General features: G+C 52.1%; 1 protein-coding gene across 2 annotated transcripts in view; it reads left to right on the forward strand.

Annotated features, from left to right (window-relative positions):
- Nucleotides 1-1,062: 1,062 nt before the first annotated feature.
- The window catches only part of EMP2 (epithelial membrane protein 2), a 36,580-nt gene continuing 23,628 nt past the window's right edge, over nucleotides 1,063-14,014 (forward strand). Inside the window, exon 1 of one of the 2 annotated variants that reach the window (XM_066382630.1) lies at nucleotides 1,063-1,293. The gene's annotated coding sequence lies outside the window, so the exon portion shown is untranslated. The remainder of the gene's footprint in view (nucleotides 1,294-14,014) is intronic. The other variant, XM_066382629.1, reaches the window with a different exon arrangement.

The following is a 14,014-nucleotide window of genomic DNA, read 5'->3' on the forward strand; positions in this document are numbered from 1 at the left end:
CCTCAGGACCTGGAGGGGGGTGGAATGGCCCTTTGGAGGGGCCTCAAATCTTTTAAGGATCTCTAATTTAGATCCGGGAGGCTGTACCCTTGAACAGCTCCCCAGCGGGATCGAATAAAAGGCAGATCATTTAAACATGGCCTCCCAGCTGGTCCAGCACTTGAGCATTTCTTGAAAGGGCTTCTTATGCTCATGTTAGTGACAAAAAATCCATTGCCTTGTATTTTGGGTGTGTGCAAATAACATTACCCTGTTAAATTAAAAACTTAAAGATATACTATAATATGTTGTGGCTCCGTTTTGCAATTTCTTCAAAATTTTTAATACAATAAGCCCTCCTTTTCTCCCCTCCCTACCCCCACAGACGGAGGAACTGAGACTGGAAGGAAAGGCAGTAACTTCTTTGTCATTTCCACAGAAAATAATTTCCAGGACTGTGGGTTCAAAGGATATGGGTAGTGGTTTGTGTGAGGACGTGTGAGTAAGTAAGGGGTTTCCGTGAATGGGGGGCGTGAATGGGGGGCTCTGGAGGGACCCTAAGACTATTTTCCTGATTGCCTTGTCACCTCCCACTGAGGTTGGGACTATATCAGATAATGAAAACAGCAGCTAACATTTATTGAGCACTTACTATGTGCCAGGTTCTGTGCATGTGTTTTCACTTTCAGGTCTTAACAACAGCGCAAGGAAAGCGGTCCTATGTGACTTCCACTCCCAGAGAAGGAAGCGGAGGCAGGCAAGATTATGGGCAAGATCACAAAGTTAGAAAAAGTGTCAGAAAAGGGGTCCTAAAACAGGGAGTCGAATTCCAGAACCCTGTTCTTAACCTTTACCCGAAGGGAAGAAAAGAAAGGGGAGAAGAGGAGAGAGGAGAGGAGAAGAGAGAAGAGAGAAAAGAGAAGAGAGGCGAAGGAGCTGAGAACCTGTACGGGCGAGCGCATCCAAGGGAAACTTCCCGCTCGGGCGTTTCCTCCCTGTTTCTCCCGCTTTCCCCAGCTACGCGAGTGTTACGCAGGCAGGCGGGCTGGGCGGGGCGGGGGGCGCCCCACCGGGATCCGGCCTTTCTCTCCGGGGTCCCCTACCCGCCTCCTGCGGCCCCTCCCACTCCGCTCTCCCGGCTCCTGACATCACGCCCCGGGAGGCGGGATCGGTGAAGGAGGGGGACGTGGGGAGGAGGCTCCGCGCCACCGGGAGGGAGGAGGGAGGGCGCGCAGTCCCAGCCCAGAGCTTCAAAACAGCCCGGTACTTCGCCTCGTGTCCCAGCCCGTCGGTCCGTCCCGCCGCCAGCGCCCGGTGAGTTGGGATTGCGCCCGGGGCCGCGCGCGCGTCGTGGGGCTCCGGGTGGTGAGCGCCGGGGCAGCAGGCGCGCGGGCCCAGCACGGAGTGGACCCAGGGGATCCTTGCGGTGGGTGGGGGGCAGGGAGGGGCCGAAAATCCACTCTTTCTCCGCCGATTAGGAGGGCGCAGACTTCCAGTCGGTGCCTCACTCGCTCCGGGTCCCGAGACCCACCTTCCCACCCCCGGGACAGCTTCCTTCTCCGTGTGCGCCGGGGCGGGCGGGAAAAGTTTGGGGAGGAGTTTGGGGCAGCCCCCTCGTCGCAGGAGCGTCCACAGCGTGCGGGGCACTGTGTCCCGCGGGGCTGGCTGCGCGCGGGGCTGGCTGCGCGCAGGCCCGGCCAGTGGGTCGTGCAGAGTAGCGCACTCTTTTCGGCCGGGGCGGCGGCCCTGTTGCGCCCCCCAACGGCGAGGAGCTACTTCCTTAGGTCTGGAGCGACTTTCTTAGGTCTCAAGGCGCTGAGAGGATGACGCCTCCTCCCCTTCCCACCTTGGCTCTCGTGGGGCTTGCGGGCTCTGAGGGCCCCACCCAGGGGTTCCAGGGAAAGAGTGGGTTAGAGCTCGGGTGTGGACTATGCTGAAATACAACCCCTGGAGGTCCTCATTTGGGGCCCACACGTCTGGGACACCCAGACCTGAGGGAGACCCCAGGCCACTGAACCTACCCCTTAATTTAGAACAAGGATGACAGCCTAGTTTCACGTTTGGGGAAAGGGGCACTGCCCCCTCCCAAGCTCCAGAGATGTGTATGTGGGATTGGTGGTGGTGGTGGTTGGGGTGATATTTTAATTTATCTGCATCTGAAATGCAGAGACCAGTCTGAAAAGTGACGAGCAGAGGAAAGGTAGTGGACTCGGAAAGGCGCTTAAGAAACAAGCGTCCCAAGTGCGGGATGATTCCACTTCCAGGAGAGGCCGCACAGGCAGATTCATAGGCACCGGAAAGTAGAGCGGAGGCTCCCAGGGGCCGGGAAAGGGCAGTGGGGATTATGGCTTAGTGGGTGCAGAGCTTTTGTTGGGCAAGGTGAAAACATTTTGGGTATAGATAGTGGTGATGGTTTTATAAGATTGTGAATGTACTTTTTTCTTTGCCACTGAATGGCATGCTTACGGGTAGTTAAAATATTATGTTATGTATATTTTACCGTAATTTTCTTTTAATTCTCCAACCACCTCTCCATTGAATTAGTTAGAAATGCCAGAGGCCACTCACTGTTGCTAACCAGCTCTCCCTGGTATTTGGCCTTAGGATGAGGAAGTGGAAGGAAGATGAGGAAGGGACAGGGGTTTAATTTCTTCAGTAGTCCTCAAGGGACAAAGATTTTCCAAAACTGGTGGAGCCTTTGAGTGTGCTAGGGGCCCGCGCTCTGCTGTTCTCCGGAGCCTCTCACTCCTAGGTGGGGAGAGCCTGAGCCCGCTGATCAGTATCTCAGGTCACTGAGCTAGCAATGCCCAGAGCCAGACTTTGAACCTCCCCCCCATCCCCCGTCCCCCCTTCCCCCCAAGCCCTTCCCTTCTCTCCACCTGGAGATGTCCCGGTGCGTTGTGGGGAATGGGGAAAGACCCTTCTGGAGATATCAGGGCCCAGATGCCAAGCCCACAGCCGAGGGAAGGGTGTGGGGGTGGCAGGAAGGTGCAGAACCTGTTTTCCCACCGAAGGTTTTTGGATCTGCCCCCTCGACTCCTGCCTGGGATTGGGGAGAGGGGTGGGAAGCAGAGAGCCGGCCCCACAGTCTGGAGCTGCCTCTCTCTCTCCACAGGGGACATTTTGATTTGCCTGAAGTCTGGGGACAGGTGTTTTTGGTGGAAGCCACAGAGGTGGCCAGCGGGGTGGGTGAGGGCAGGGCCAGGCTGGGAGATTCTGGGCTGACACTGTACTGCCCCACCCAGAAGGGAGGGGCCATGCCCTCTGGCTGGCAGGACTGATCAGGGGCTAGCAGGGCTCCATGGCATCTGTCGTAAATACAGGGCACAACCATTAGTCTGCCCCACCTCCCCTCCACACCACACACATAGTAATTTGTAAGGGCCTTTCTTCCGGGAATGGAAGCAAATGTTTCAAGTACGTTTAGTCTCTCTGCCTCTCACATAGTATCTTTGTCACAGGAGCTAAGACCGCATGCACATGCACACGCCCTCTTTTCCAGCAGCAGGTGATTGATTCACAGGGAGCCTCAACTGGCCTATATTTCATCCTAGGCACAGGCTGACGCCCCTGCCCACTGCAGCCTTCCTGGTTGATGGCGGCAGAGCGTAGGCCTCTCTTTGTCATAGTCAACCCCCTCGGACATGACCAGGAAGGGAAGTCTGCTGAGACAAAAATATATGAATGCCTTTCCAGGCCAGATGGGATAGTGGATCGCTGGCTGGCTGGCGGGATTTGTTTGGGAGACTGGAGTCCAGTCATCTTTCTGGGGGGCAGAAATTGTGTGTGCTGCAGCTGGGGGTTGCTGCCCAGCTCTGGATGAGTAGGACCCCCGACACAGGCTCCGGGGGTAAGGGAGGGTGTGAGTGGGCTCTCCAGAGCGAGGGTGGGGGCAGCCATCACCCAAAGGTGTGGTGGGGTCCCAGGCATTGGGACTGGGGAGCAGAGCCCTTCTGGAAGTGGCAGTTAAAGGTCGGTGACTGGACTCCTGTGTGAGAGGAGGGACTCAGAGACCTCTTCCCGGGCCTGGGAAAGTGGGCGATTGGCAGAAGCAGCTGGAACGGGGAAGGAGGACAGCTGGCACCGTAGACAGAACTAGAAGCCTGACTCTAGTAGTTGGCTTCGGCTAGTCCAGGGAAGGAACGGGGACGGGGTAGGGGTGGCGGGAAGAGGAGGCTCCCCTTTTCGCCCCAGGAGTGGTAGAGTCTGGCTTCCTGAAGGAGTTACTGAAAGACTGCAATTTCTGCAGGACCAACTTTGGCGGGAATTGTCAGATGCATCTGGCTTTTGTTAGGGACAGGCTGCCGAAGGGGGAGTCTAAAAATATCGGAGGCAGAGCTGCCACCCAGTGTGAGTGCCCGGCTGGTAACCTGATACCCGCCGTGGGGGCTGGTGGTGACTGTCTGCCGTTCTGCACCGGAGTCACAGGGCTCTCCCAGGCAGCCAGACCTTAGGTGGACGCAGGGAAGGGGTAATAAAAGCTCTCTGCATTCGGGGCAGCCGTGGGCTAAGATCAGAGAATTTCAGCGGCGTGACAGCCTGAGAACATCCCATTGAGACAGCTGGAGACACTCAGGGAGGTGAAATGACTTGCTGAAAGTCACCCAGCAAGTTGGCCACAGGTTTATCTCTGTGTGCCAATATAAAAAGATCTGTAAGACATGGTTGAATTTTTTTTTTTAAGAGCAAGTAGCAAAGCAATATATGGGAAAATATGTTGTTTGTATAACAACAAATACTAGCTAGATTTCGTATGTATTCCTGTAATTTGTATAGATTACATGTGTACAGAGAAAAATGTCTGGAAGGATATGTCAAAATAGATTGATGTGATTGCCTCTGATAAGAGGGGAGAGGAGAAACTGGTACGGAGGAGTGGGCAGAGGGACTCCGGTCTTACCTAGGACAGAGAGAAGATACTCATATTACTTGTGTATCTGAAGTTCAGTCGGAATGGGCGTTCACAGGTCTGTCTGCAGGTGGGGAGTGTTAGAAGATGGGTTGCATGTTGGAGGCTCTGTGGACAGAGTCTATGTAGGGCTGTGTGGTAATCCAGGGACCAGAAGTGGGGCCTTCCATCCGGAGGTGCCACCAGTCCCCCTGGACCACCCCCCTCAGAATATCCCATTGTGGACACCTCGTGGGTGTCACGGGTTTCCCGTCTGGGTGCTGCTAATAGACACGTGGTGGTCTGGGGGAGAGGGGACCACCGTGGGTACACTTGGGGTGTGTTAGTAGCACCGTCATGAGATCCCCAGCAAGGTGTCCAGGAGACCAGTGGGAACGGGAGTCCGGGCTTTGAACAGAAGTCAGACAGACATAAAGACTGGGGCCTGGTTGGTGTTTGAGAATAGGAAAGAATGACTTAGATTTTGCCGGCATTAGCGGTAGCAGTGAAAATAATTACCATTGCTGTTATTACAGCGTTTATAGGATGCAAAGCCGTTTACTGGGCCACTTGCTTTACGTCCTTTATCTCATTTCTTTTTAAAAATTTTACTTACTGATTTTTAGAGAGAAGAGAGACCGAGACAGAGAGAAAGGAGAGGAGCAGGAAGCATCGACTTGTATGCTTTCCCGTTTGTGCCTTGACCGGGCAAGCCTGGGGTTTAGAACCGGCGACCTCAGCATGACAGATCAATGCTTTATCCACTGCGCCACCATAGGTCAGGCCATTCTTTATCTCATTTAAAATGTGGTAGGGACTCTTATTTATTATCCCTGTTCTATTGATGGGAACATGGAGTCTTAAAAATGTTGCCTAAACACACACAGTGACTGTGTTGGGATTTGAATCCGAGTCTGTGGACCCCACAGACCCTGCTCTGTTGGGTGTATTCTTGTCACATCCCTTTCTTTGGAAACAGACATCTGTGCCTCCTCTTGAAGCAATCTTGGTCCTTTGGGCCAGGAAAGTTCCTTTGCTGCAGAAGTTCTGCTGAGTGTCCAGGAAACTCCGTTTTCTTCCAGAGGCAGCCATCTCAGCCCTAAAGGCCCCCTCAGCTGCCTGGTCACAGAACAGACCCACACACCCACCTACCCTGGCCAAAGCCATCTTGCTTTTCTTCTATTTCGGGGGGGGGGGGTTGGGTGGAATAGAGAAAGGTGTTATGGGAATCTGCTTTAGATGGGAACCCCCTGTCTAAACGGTGTCTAATTCCATTATTTCTAAAGACTTTTAAAAATGTGATTTGTGGCCTGACCTGTGGTGGCGCAGTGGATAAAGCGTTGACCTGGAATGCTGAGGTTGTCGGTTCAAAACCCTGGGCTTGTCTGGTCAAGGCACATACGGGAGTTGAAGCTTCCTGCTCCTCCCCCCTTCTCTCTCTCTGTCAATCTCTCTCTCTCTCCTCTAAAATGAATAAATAAATAAATAAATAAAAATGTGATTTGAGAGTGAGAGGAAGGGAGGAGGGAGAGAGAGAGAGAGAGAGAGAAAGAGAGGGAGAAACATTGATTTGTTGTTCTACTTACTGGTGCATTCATTGGTAGATTCTTGTCTGTGCCTGACTGGGGGTGGATCCTGCCACCTTGCCACGTTGGGATGATGCTCTAATCAACTGAGCTGCCTGGCCTGATTCCATTATTTCTGATAGTCTTTGCTTAAGAGAGGTGAGGGCTGTTAGGTGCAGGGACCCATCTCTTGAGTTTACCAGGGTATTTCCCCCAGAGCTAAGCATGCATAAGTGCTCAGTAAATCTGTCACCTGAATAACAGAGAAGGAGTCACCTGGGGGTCTTAGGCAGCTTCCTGCTTTTCAGCTGACAATAGTGAGGAGCCTGTGGAGGCTGCATGGGGCGGGGAGGGGTGTGGTTTGGGGACCGTGAGTGATCATTGGGATTGGGGCAGCTGCTCCCTCTCTCTCCTGCCGCTAGCTCTGCCTGGAGCCACACCAGGCCCAAGTGGTGTGGTCAGTGTCCATTTATATCAGCGTGACATGGGGTCACATTCTTCTAGGATCAGGGCCTGGAAGAGGCTTAATCTTCGACACACCCAAGGTATGGTCTGCACACCCACAGGCATTTGGAGATGATTTCTCCAGCATGGAGGCAATGCTAAAAACTATAACATGCTCATATTTATTTTAACGTATATTACTACGACATCAATCACCTGGCAAGGGATACTGATTTTGCATTTATGGCATAATACACATTTTAAAATTCATTGAGTTGTGCTAATGTGTTTTCAAGACAATTCTAGGTAATGAATAGTAAGTACAGTTGTACACAGGCAGAAGTGACAATGGTGGTGGTGTTGATGGGTGATTGGTATCCCATCCGGGTGTCCTTTATCGGATGATGTGCCCACCCCCAACACACCCCTGGCTGCATTGAATGCTGGCTGCTAAGAACACACAGTTTCCCCTTTTCCCGAGAATTTCAAGAAGCCCCTCACCCAGAGCTGACTGGGAAGTGGTGCTTCCCTCCCCCGAGATTGAGAGAGGGACGGGGAGCCTTCCTCTCAGGGGACTCCCCGGAGAGTCCTGCAGTCTTCGCCTCCACCCTGCTCTGGGGCTTCCTGGTGAGGCCTGGACTGGTGGGGAGGTTACCACGGGGTACCAGCTGTGCTGGGCATTGGAGACGCAGCGTTACCAAACAGACAGAAGTTCCTGCCCTCAGGGAGCTTCCGGTTTAGAGGGATGAGACAAAAACAGTGACTAGAGATCAATAAGAAAATAGCAGGTGAGGCAGTGGCACAGTGGATAGAGCATTGAACTGGGACTCTGAGGACCCAGGTCCCGAGCCCTGAGGTTGCCAGCTTGGGTGCGGGATTGCTGGCTTGGGTGCGGGATTGCTGGCTTGGGTGCGGGATTGCTGGCTTGGGTGCGGGATTGCCGGCTTGGGTGCGGGATTGCTGGCTTGAGTGCAGCTCCTTCGGCTTCAGCGCAGGGTTGCTGGCTGGAGTGTGGGATCATAGACATGAACCCATAGTTGCTCGCTTGAGCCCAAAGGTTGCCGACTTGAAGCCCATGGTCGCCGGCTTGAGCAAGGGGTCACTGGCTCAGCTGGAGCCCACCAGTCAAGGCACATATGAGAAGCAATCAATGAGCAACAACTCAAGTGCCACAACTACAAGTTGAGGCTTCTCCTCTCTCTCCCTTCCTGTCCAAGTCTCTCTCTCTCTCTTAAAAAAAAGAAAAGAAAATAGTAGGTGCTGCTCCGTGATTTGAAGAAAATAAAACGGAGTCACTTAGCTTGGATTAGCTGGGAAGGCTTCTCTAAGGAGGGGACTTTGAGTTAGAGGCTGAACAAAGAAAAGGAGCCAGATACCCCAAGATCTAAGAACTTTCCAGAAAGGGGGAATGACTCAGGCAAACATCCTGCTGCCCTGAGTGGGAAGCAAGCTGGGTCCACTGAAGAGGAGGAAGGGGCCCTGACTAAAGTTTGGGGTTCTGACCCCTCCCTGGGAGGCTGGGGACACTCTGTGAGGGCTGGGACTGGGTGGTCCGTGTCCTCGAGTAGCACCTACTGTATACTCCGTATTCTGAGGACGGAGTGCTGAGAAGGGAGGCCATACACTCTTCCCCTCTTCGGACATCCTGGAGAGTGAGGGGCTGGCTCAGTCCCAGGCCCTGCAGCTGGGTGATCCAGCTGAGGGTGTGGCGCTCTTTCATCGGGGTGTCTGGCCTCTGGGCTCTGTGGGGGCTGGGAAGGCCCCTCCCTCAGATCACAGTTCAGTGTATTTTAGTAGAGCCACACCACATACAACCATCGCCGCAACTGATAATCGGAACATTTTCATCACCTCACAAAGAAACCCTGCGCCCTTTAGATAGCGTCCCCCTCTTTCCCATCCCCCTCAGCCCTAATCAACCACTAATCTTTCTGTCTCCATTGATCTGCCTATTCTGGGCATTTTATATAAATCATACGTTATGTGGCCTTTGAGTCCAGCTTCTTCCACTTTGTGTGGTATCTTCAAGGTTCATCCATGTTGTAACACATCTGTCAGTACGCTCTTTGTATAACCTAATCGTACTCTATTCTATGGATATAACACATATTGTTGACCCACTCATGAGGTGATGGGCATATGACTTGTTTCGACCTTCTGGCCATTGTAAATAATGCTGCTATAACCATTCGTGCAAGTTTTTGTTGGACACGTGATTTCATTTCTCTTGGGTACATACCTAGGAGTGGACTTGCTAGGCCATATGGTAACTCTACATTAAATTGTTGGAGCCTGACCTGTGGTGGCGCAGTGGATAAAGCGTCGACCTGGAAATGCTGAGGTCGCCGGTTCGAAACCCTGGGCTTGCCTGGTCAAGGCACATATGGGAGTTGATGCTTCCAGCTCCTCCCCACCTTCTCTCTCTGTCTCTCTCTCCTCTCTCTCTCCCTCTCTGTCTCTCTCTCTCCCTTTCTCTCTCCTCTCTAAAAAAATGAATAAATTTAAAAAAAATTGTTGGAAGAGCAGCCAGATGGTTTTCCATGGTGGCGGCATTGTTTTACGTTCCCACCAGCAGTGTGTGAGCATTCCAATTTCTTTGTTTTAAGTCGATGCCCAGTCCTGTCCTGGTTTCCTAAGAAGCTTCCACTGGTGGAATTGCTACTGGTCTGGGGAAGCTACTGGTTTCAGTGCTCCCAGGTCTAAGCGAGGCCCCAGTCAAGGTCCTGGTACAGGCTGGGCCCAGCTGGGTGGGCTGAGGATGGAAGGAAGGGAAGGCACACACTCTGAGGTTTAGGGACCACCAGAAACAGAATTGGAATCAGTGAATGACTGCAGGGCGGGGGTCACGATGCTGGAGTGATTTTAGGTGGTGCCAGACGTGACATTAAATGACATTAAACTCTTAGGGAAAAGTGGCTCCCTTTTTAATTGTCTTGACATTTCTGACTCCGTCAAAGGGAAACTCTTTGTTTCTGCTAAACTTCTTGAGGCCTCTTTGACTCTGGTTTTCTTTCTTTCATCAGACGGGGCAGGTCTTCAGCTCATTCCTTCAGCAGACAACAGGATTGAACCAGATCTTGTGAACTTTTTTTTTTTGGGGGGGGGGGATGTTAGGGGATGGAGCTATTTATTTTACAGTCAATCCCTATTTGTGGCAAGTGATGCTGAGTTTCCATTTCCAGGGAGCCAGATTTCTTTTTAAAACACATGTATTTCTGTTAGAGAGTGGGTTTATTTAAAGGCAACGATGAAGTAAAATCCTACAGTGGTACCTCGAGAAGGCGGCAGGCAAATGGCCGAAGTTCGGGAGACCCTGTTCTAAGGTTTCGGGCCCCCAAACCAGATGCGATGTCAGGAAGTGGCGAGGTCCCCCGGTCCTGGGGTACATACAGCTGGAAACTGGATGCTATAAAAATAACCCAGGCAGAGGCTGTGGGCAGGGGTGGTTCTGCATGATCACACAGGGCCTTTCAGCTGAGACTGCGTGAGTTCACAGTTCTCGCTGTGTGGGGTCAGCTTCCCGATGGTACAGCTGGGCGGCGTCCTCGCTGCAGATGCAGATGTCATCAGGGGTGCCCCAGTTGGAAAGGGGAGGTGTCGGGATTGCCTTTCTTTCTAGCAGGGTGACCTCACAGACGTCTGGGCATGCCAGTGGGGAAATGTTATGGTGTGCTTTCAAGTTCACGGGGATGGTTCCCCAGCTGGCTCAGCATCTGCCCTGGTCTTGAGTGTCTCACTGAAGTCCTATCAGTCCCCTGAGGCTCCCAATTAAGGGGTGTGACCTACCTGCTCTCAAGTGATGAGTCTTTTTTTTTTTTTTGTATTTTTCTGAAGTTGGAAACGGGGAGGCAGTCAGCCAGACTCCTGCATGCGCCCAACAAGGATCCATCTGGCATGCCCACCAGGGGGCAATGCTCTGCCCATCTGGGGCATCGCTCTGTTGCAACCAGAGCCATTCTAGCGCCTGAGGCAGAGGCCACAGAGCCATCCTCAGCGCTCGGGCCATCTTTGCTCCAATGGAGCGTTGGCTGCGGGAGGGGAAGAGAGAGACAGAGAGGAAGGAGAGGGGGAAGGGTGGAGAAGCAGATGGGTGCTTCTCCTGTGTGCCCTGGCCGGGGATCGAACCCGGGACTCCAGCACACCAGGCCGATGCTCTACCATTGAGCCAACCAGCCAGGGCAGGTGAGTGAGTCTTTATGAGCTGAGTATCCCAATGGAGAGGTGCCGTGTTAGGCAGGGTTCGCTAGGAAACAGAACCAATTGTATGTGTATTATAAAGAGAGATTTACTTGAAGGAGCTGGCTCACACAATTATGGAGGCTGGTAAGTCCAAAATCTGCCGTGTAGGCTGGCAGGACCTAGGGAAGAGCTGATGTTGCCGTTTGAGGAGGAAGGTCAGCCTTTCTGTTTTATTCATGCCTTCAACTGATTGAAAGAGGCCCACCCGCATTAGGAAGGGCAATCTGCTTTTCCCAAAGCTCACTGATTTAAATGTAGGTCTCATCTAAAAAACACCTTCACAGAGACATGATGGCCAACCTCAGTTGACACTTTTTTTTTTTTACGAGAGAGAGGGGGGTGGGCAAAGGTGGTGTGGGAAGAGCGGGAAGCATCAACTCATAGCAGCTTCTCATATGTATCTTAACCAGGCAAGCCCGGAGTTTCAAACCAGTGCCCTCAGTGTTCAACGCTTTATCTACTGCACCACCACAGGTCAGGCAACACATAAAATTAATGATCACAGATGGTTTAGGGTGGACCAGACACACAGCATGAACTAAAATAGAATTTTAAAAATATTTCCTTTTACATCTCCGTCTAACCCTTCATGGAGAAAAAAATCTTAATTTTGTGCAAATATGTCTTTAAAACTTCTCAAACATGTGTGACATCCTGTTTCAGCAGCGAGAGAAAGCTGGTAGCAACAGTGTCGAGCTGGACTCGAATAACATTGTTTAGTTTCCATTGTGTTTCTCTTCCCCAGCACCGCCTGCCAGCCTCCATAGTTGTGCGGCAGGCAACTGCTGACTTTCTGCTTCAGTCGTGATAGATAGAAGGTTTCCGTTTATAAGGGTGCCAGTTTAGAAAGCAAGTCACAGTACTAGTGATCCAGGTGGTACCCAGATAGACCTGAGGTTCTGAAGGCGTGGCGGGAATGAGTGACTTGGAAGTCAGTGACGTCAGCATGGTGGGGACGGTGCCTGAAATATCCCCTCATTGTCCGCACGCCTCGAGCTTCCTGTGGTCTGTTTGCCCTTCTTCCCCTTCCCGCTCCCCGCCCGGAGACAACTCTGGTGGTTCACTTCCATTTGATGGCTGCCACCCGAGAGGGGTGGTGATGGACAGGAGGAGAGAACGCTGGCTCGCGGGGAGGAGAAGGGGCTGGGGGTGGCAGTTCTAAGAAACTCCTTCGCTGTGATTCTGGTCGTGATTGGGGGCGTACACAGCTCTTGTTCTATACAGCTGCTGTTCTAAGCATGTTCACTTCATTATCACCCAACGCTCCTAGGAGGTAGGGGCACCGTTGTTGCCCCCGTTTAACAGGTGAGGAAACTGAGGCAACGAGTGGTTAAGCTGCTGGGCAACAGTCCAGTCTGGCGCTGTCTGAGCCCTCACCGCGTGTTGTGCACATTACTTCCTGCTGGTCTTCTCTCCTTTGTCTCCTCCCTGTGTTAATTTACGCAGAGGTGGAGTCTTGAGGCTTATTAGGTCTGGCTGAGTCGTAGGCAGTGATTCCTGGCCCCTAACTTGCTGGTGAAATTCAGTACTTGTCACTTAGGCCAGTGGTCCCTAACCCCCGGGCCGCGGACTGGTACGGGTCCGTGGGCTATTTGGTACCAGTCCGCAGAGAAAGAATAAATAACTTACATTATTTCCGTTTTATTTATATTTAAGTCTGAACGATGTTTTATTTTTAAAAAATGACCAGATTCCCTCTGTTACATCTGTCTGAGACTCACTCTTGACACGTGTCTCGGTCACATGATACATTTATCCGTCCCACCCTAAAAGCTGGTCCGTGAAAATATAATATTTTCTGACATTAAATTGGTCCGTGGCCCAATAAAGGTTGGGGACCACTGACTTAGGCGGTTAAAGTGAGTGCCACTGATCTCCTGTGGATTACCTAAAAGTCACTAATACAAGGTGTCTGTGAAGGAAAGACTATTCCTAACCCAGTGGCTGTGAGGATAGGAACAGCCCCAGCCTGACACCTGCCTCACCCCTCGCCACCCAATCCAAATCCGCCCCTCCCCCATGCCGACATGTGCGCCTGCGGGTACACGACCAGCCCTCTCTGAGCAGGGGTGTGGGTTTGCCGGGTGGTGTAATTACAGGGAGCTCCTGGGTTGACAGCAGCCAGCCGGGAGCTCTTTAATTGAGGGGGACAGGCAGCAGTCATCGGCAGAATAGGGTTATTAGCTCTCCTGCAGGAGCTGCCCAAACTAGCAGACATTCAACAAGCATGTGCTGAGTAACCTTGGGCGCTGGAGATAGGACGATGAATAAGTAAGACATGGTTTCTGCCCTTGAGGAACACCGTGTCCCATAAAGCAGGGTTTCCCCTGTATCAGTTTGCACTTGCTGTGTAACAAACCATCCTGAAATGCAATGGCTTAAAGCAGAAGATATTTGTTTTAGTTCATGATTCTGCAGGTTGGGCACTGTGTGCTTGGGTCGGCAAGGGGCTGGCTGGCTTAGGGTGGCCTTTGCTGGGAGAACTTCTCTCTGCTCCATGTGTCTCCTGCCCATCAGGAGCTGCCGGGGTGCAGTGGGCAGGGCAACACACTCCACCTCTTAATAGGAGGATACGATCGGTTAAAATTTTATTAAAACCTTTTGTGCTTATGAACATGAGGGATGTGGGTCTGTATTTTTCTTACAATGTATCGCCTGCTTTTGGGGTCAGGTTGTCGTAGGCCTCGCAGAATGAGCTGGGAAGTCTTCAGTTTTCTGGAAGAGTTTCTGCAGAGTTGGGGTCATTCTTCCTTCACCGTGCGGCACAATTCACCCGTGAAGCCATCCGGGCCCAGCTTTTTCTCTGGATAGGAACTGCAGGCGCTGGGTAAACATCTCCTCCCTCTTTTTACTGCCAGACTTGAAAGTAAAGTCTAGTTCCATTTCTTGACTTCTTTTT

This window comes from Saccopteryx leptura, chromosome 4 (genome assembly GCF_036850995.1).
Source record: "Saccopteryx leptura isolate mSacLep1 chromosome 4, mSacLep1_pri_phased_curated, whole genome shotgun sequence".
NCBI classification, from domain to species: domain Eukaryota; kingdom Metazoa; phylum Chordata; class Mammalia; order Chiroptera; family Emballonuridae; genus Saccopteryx; species Saccopteryx leptura.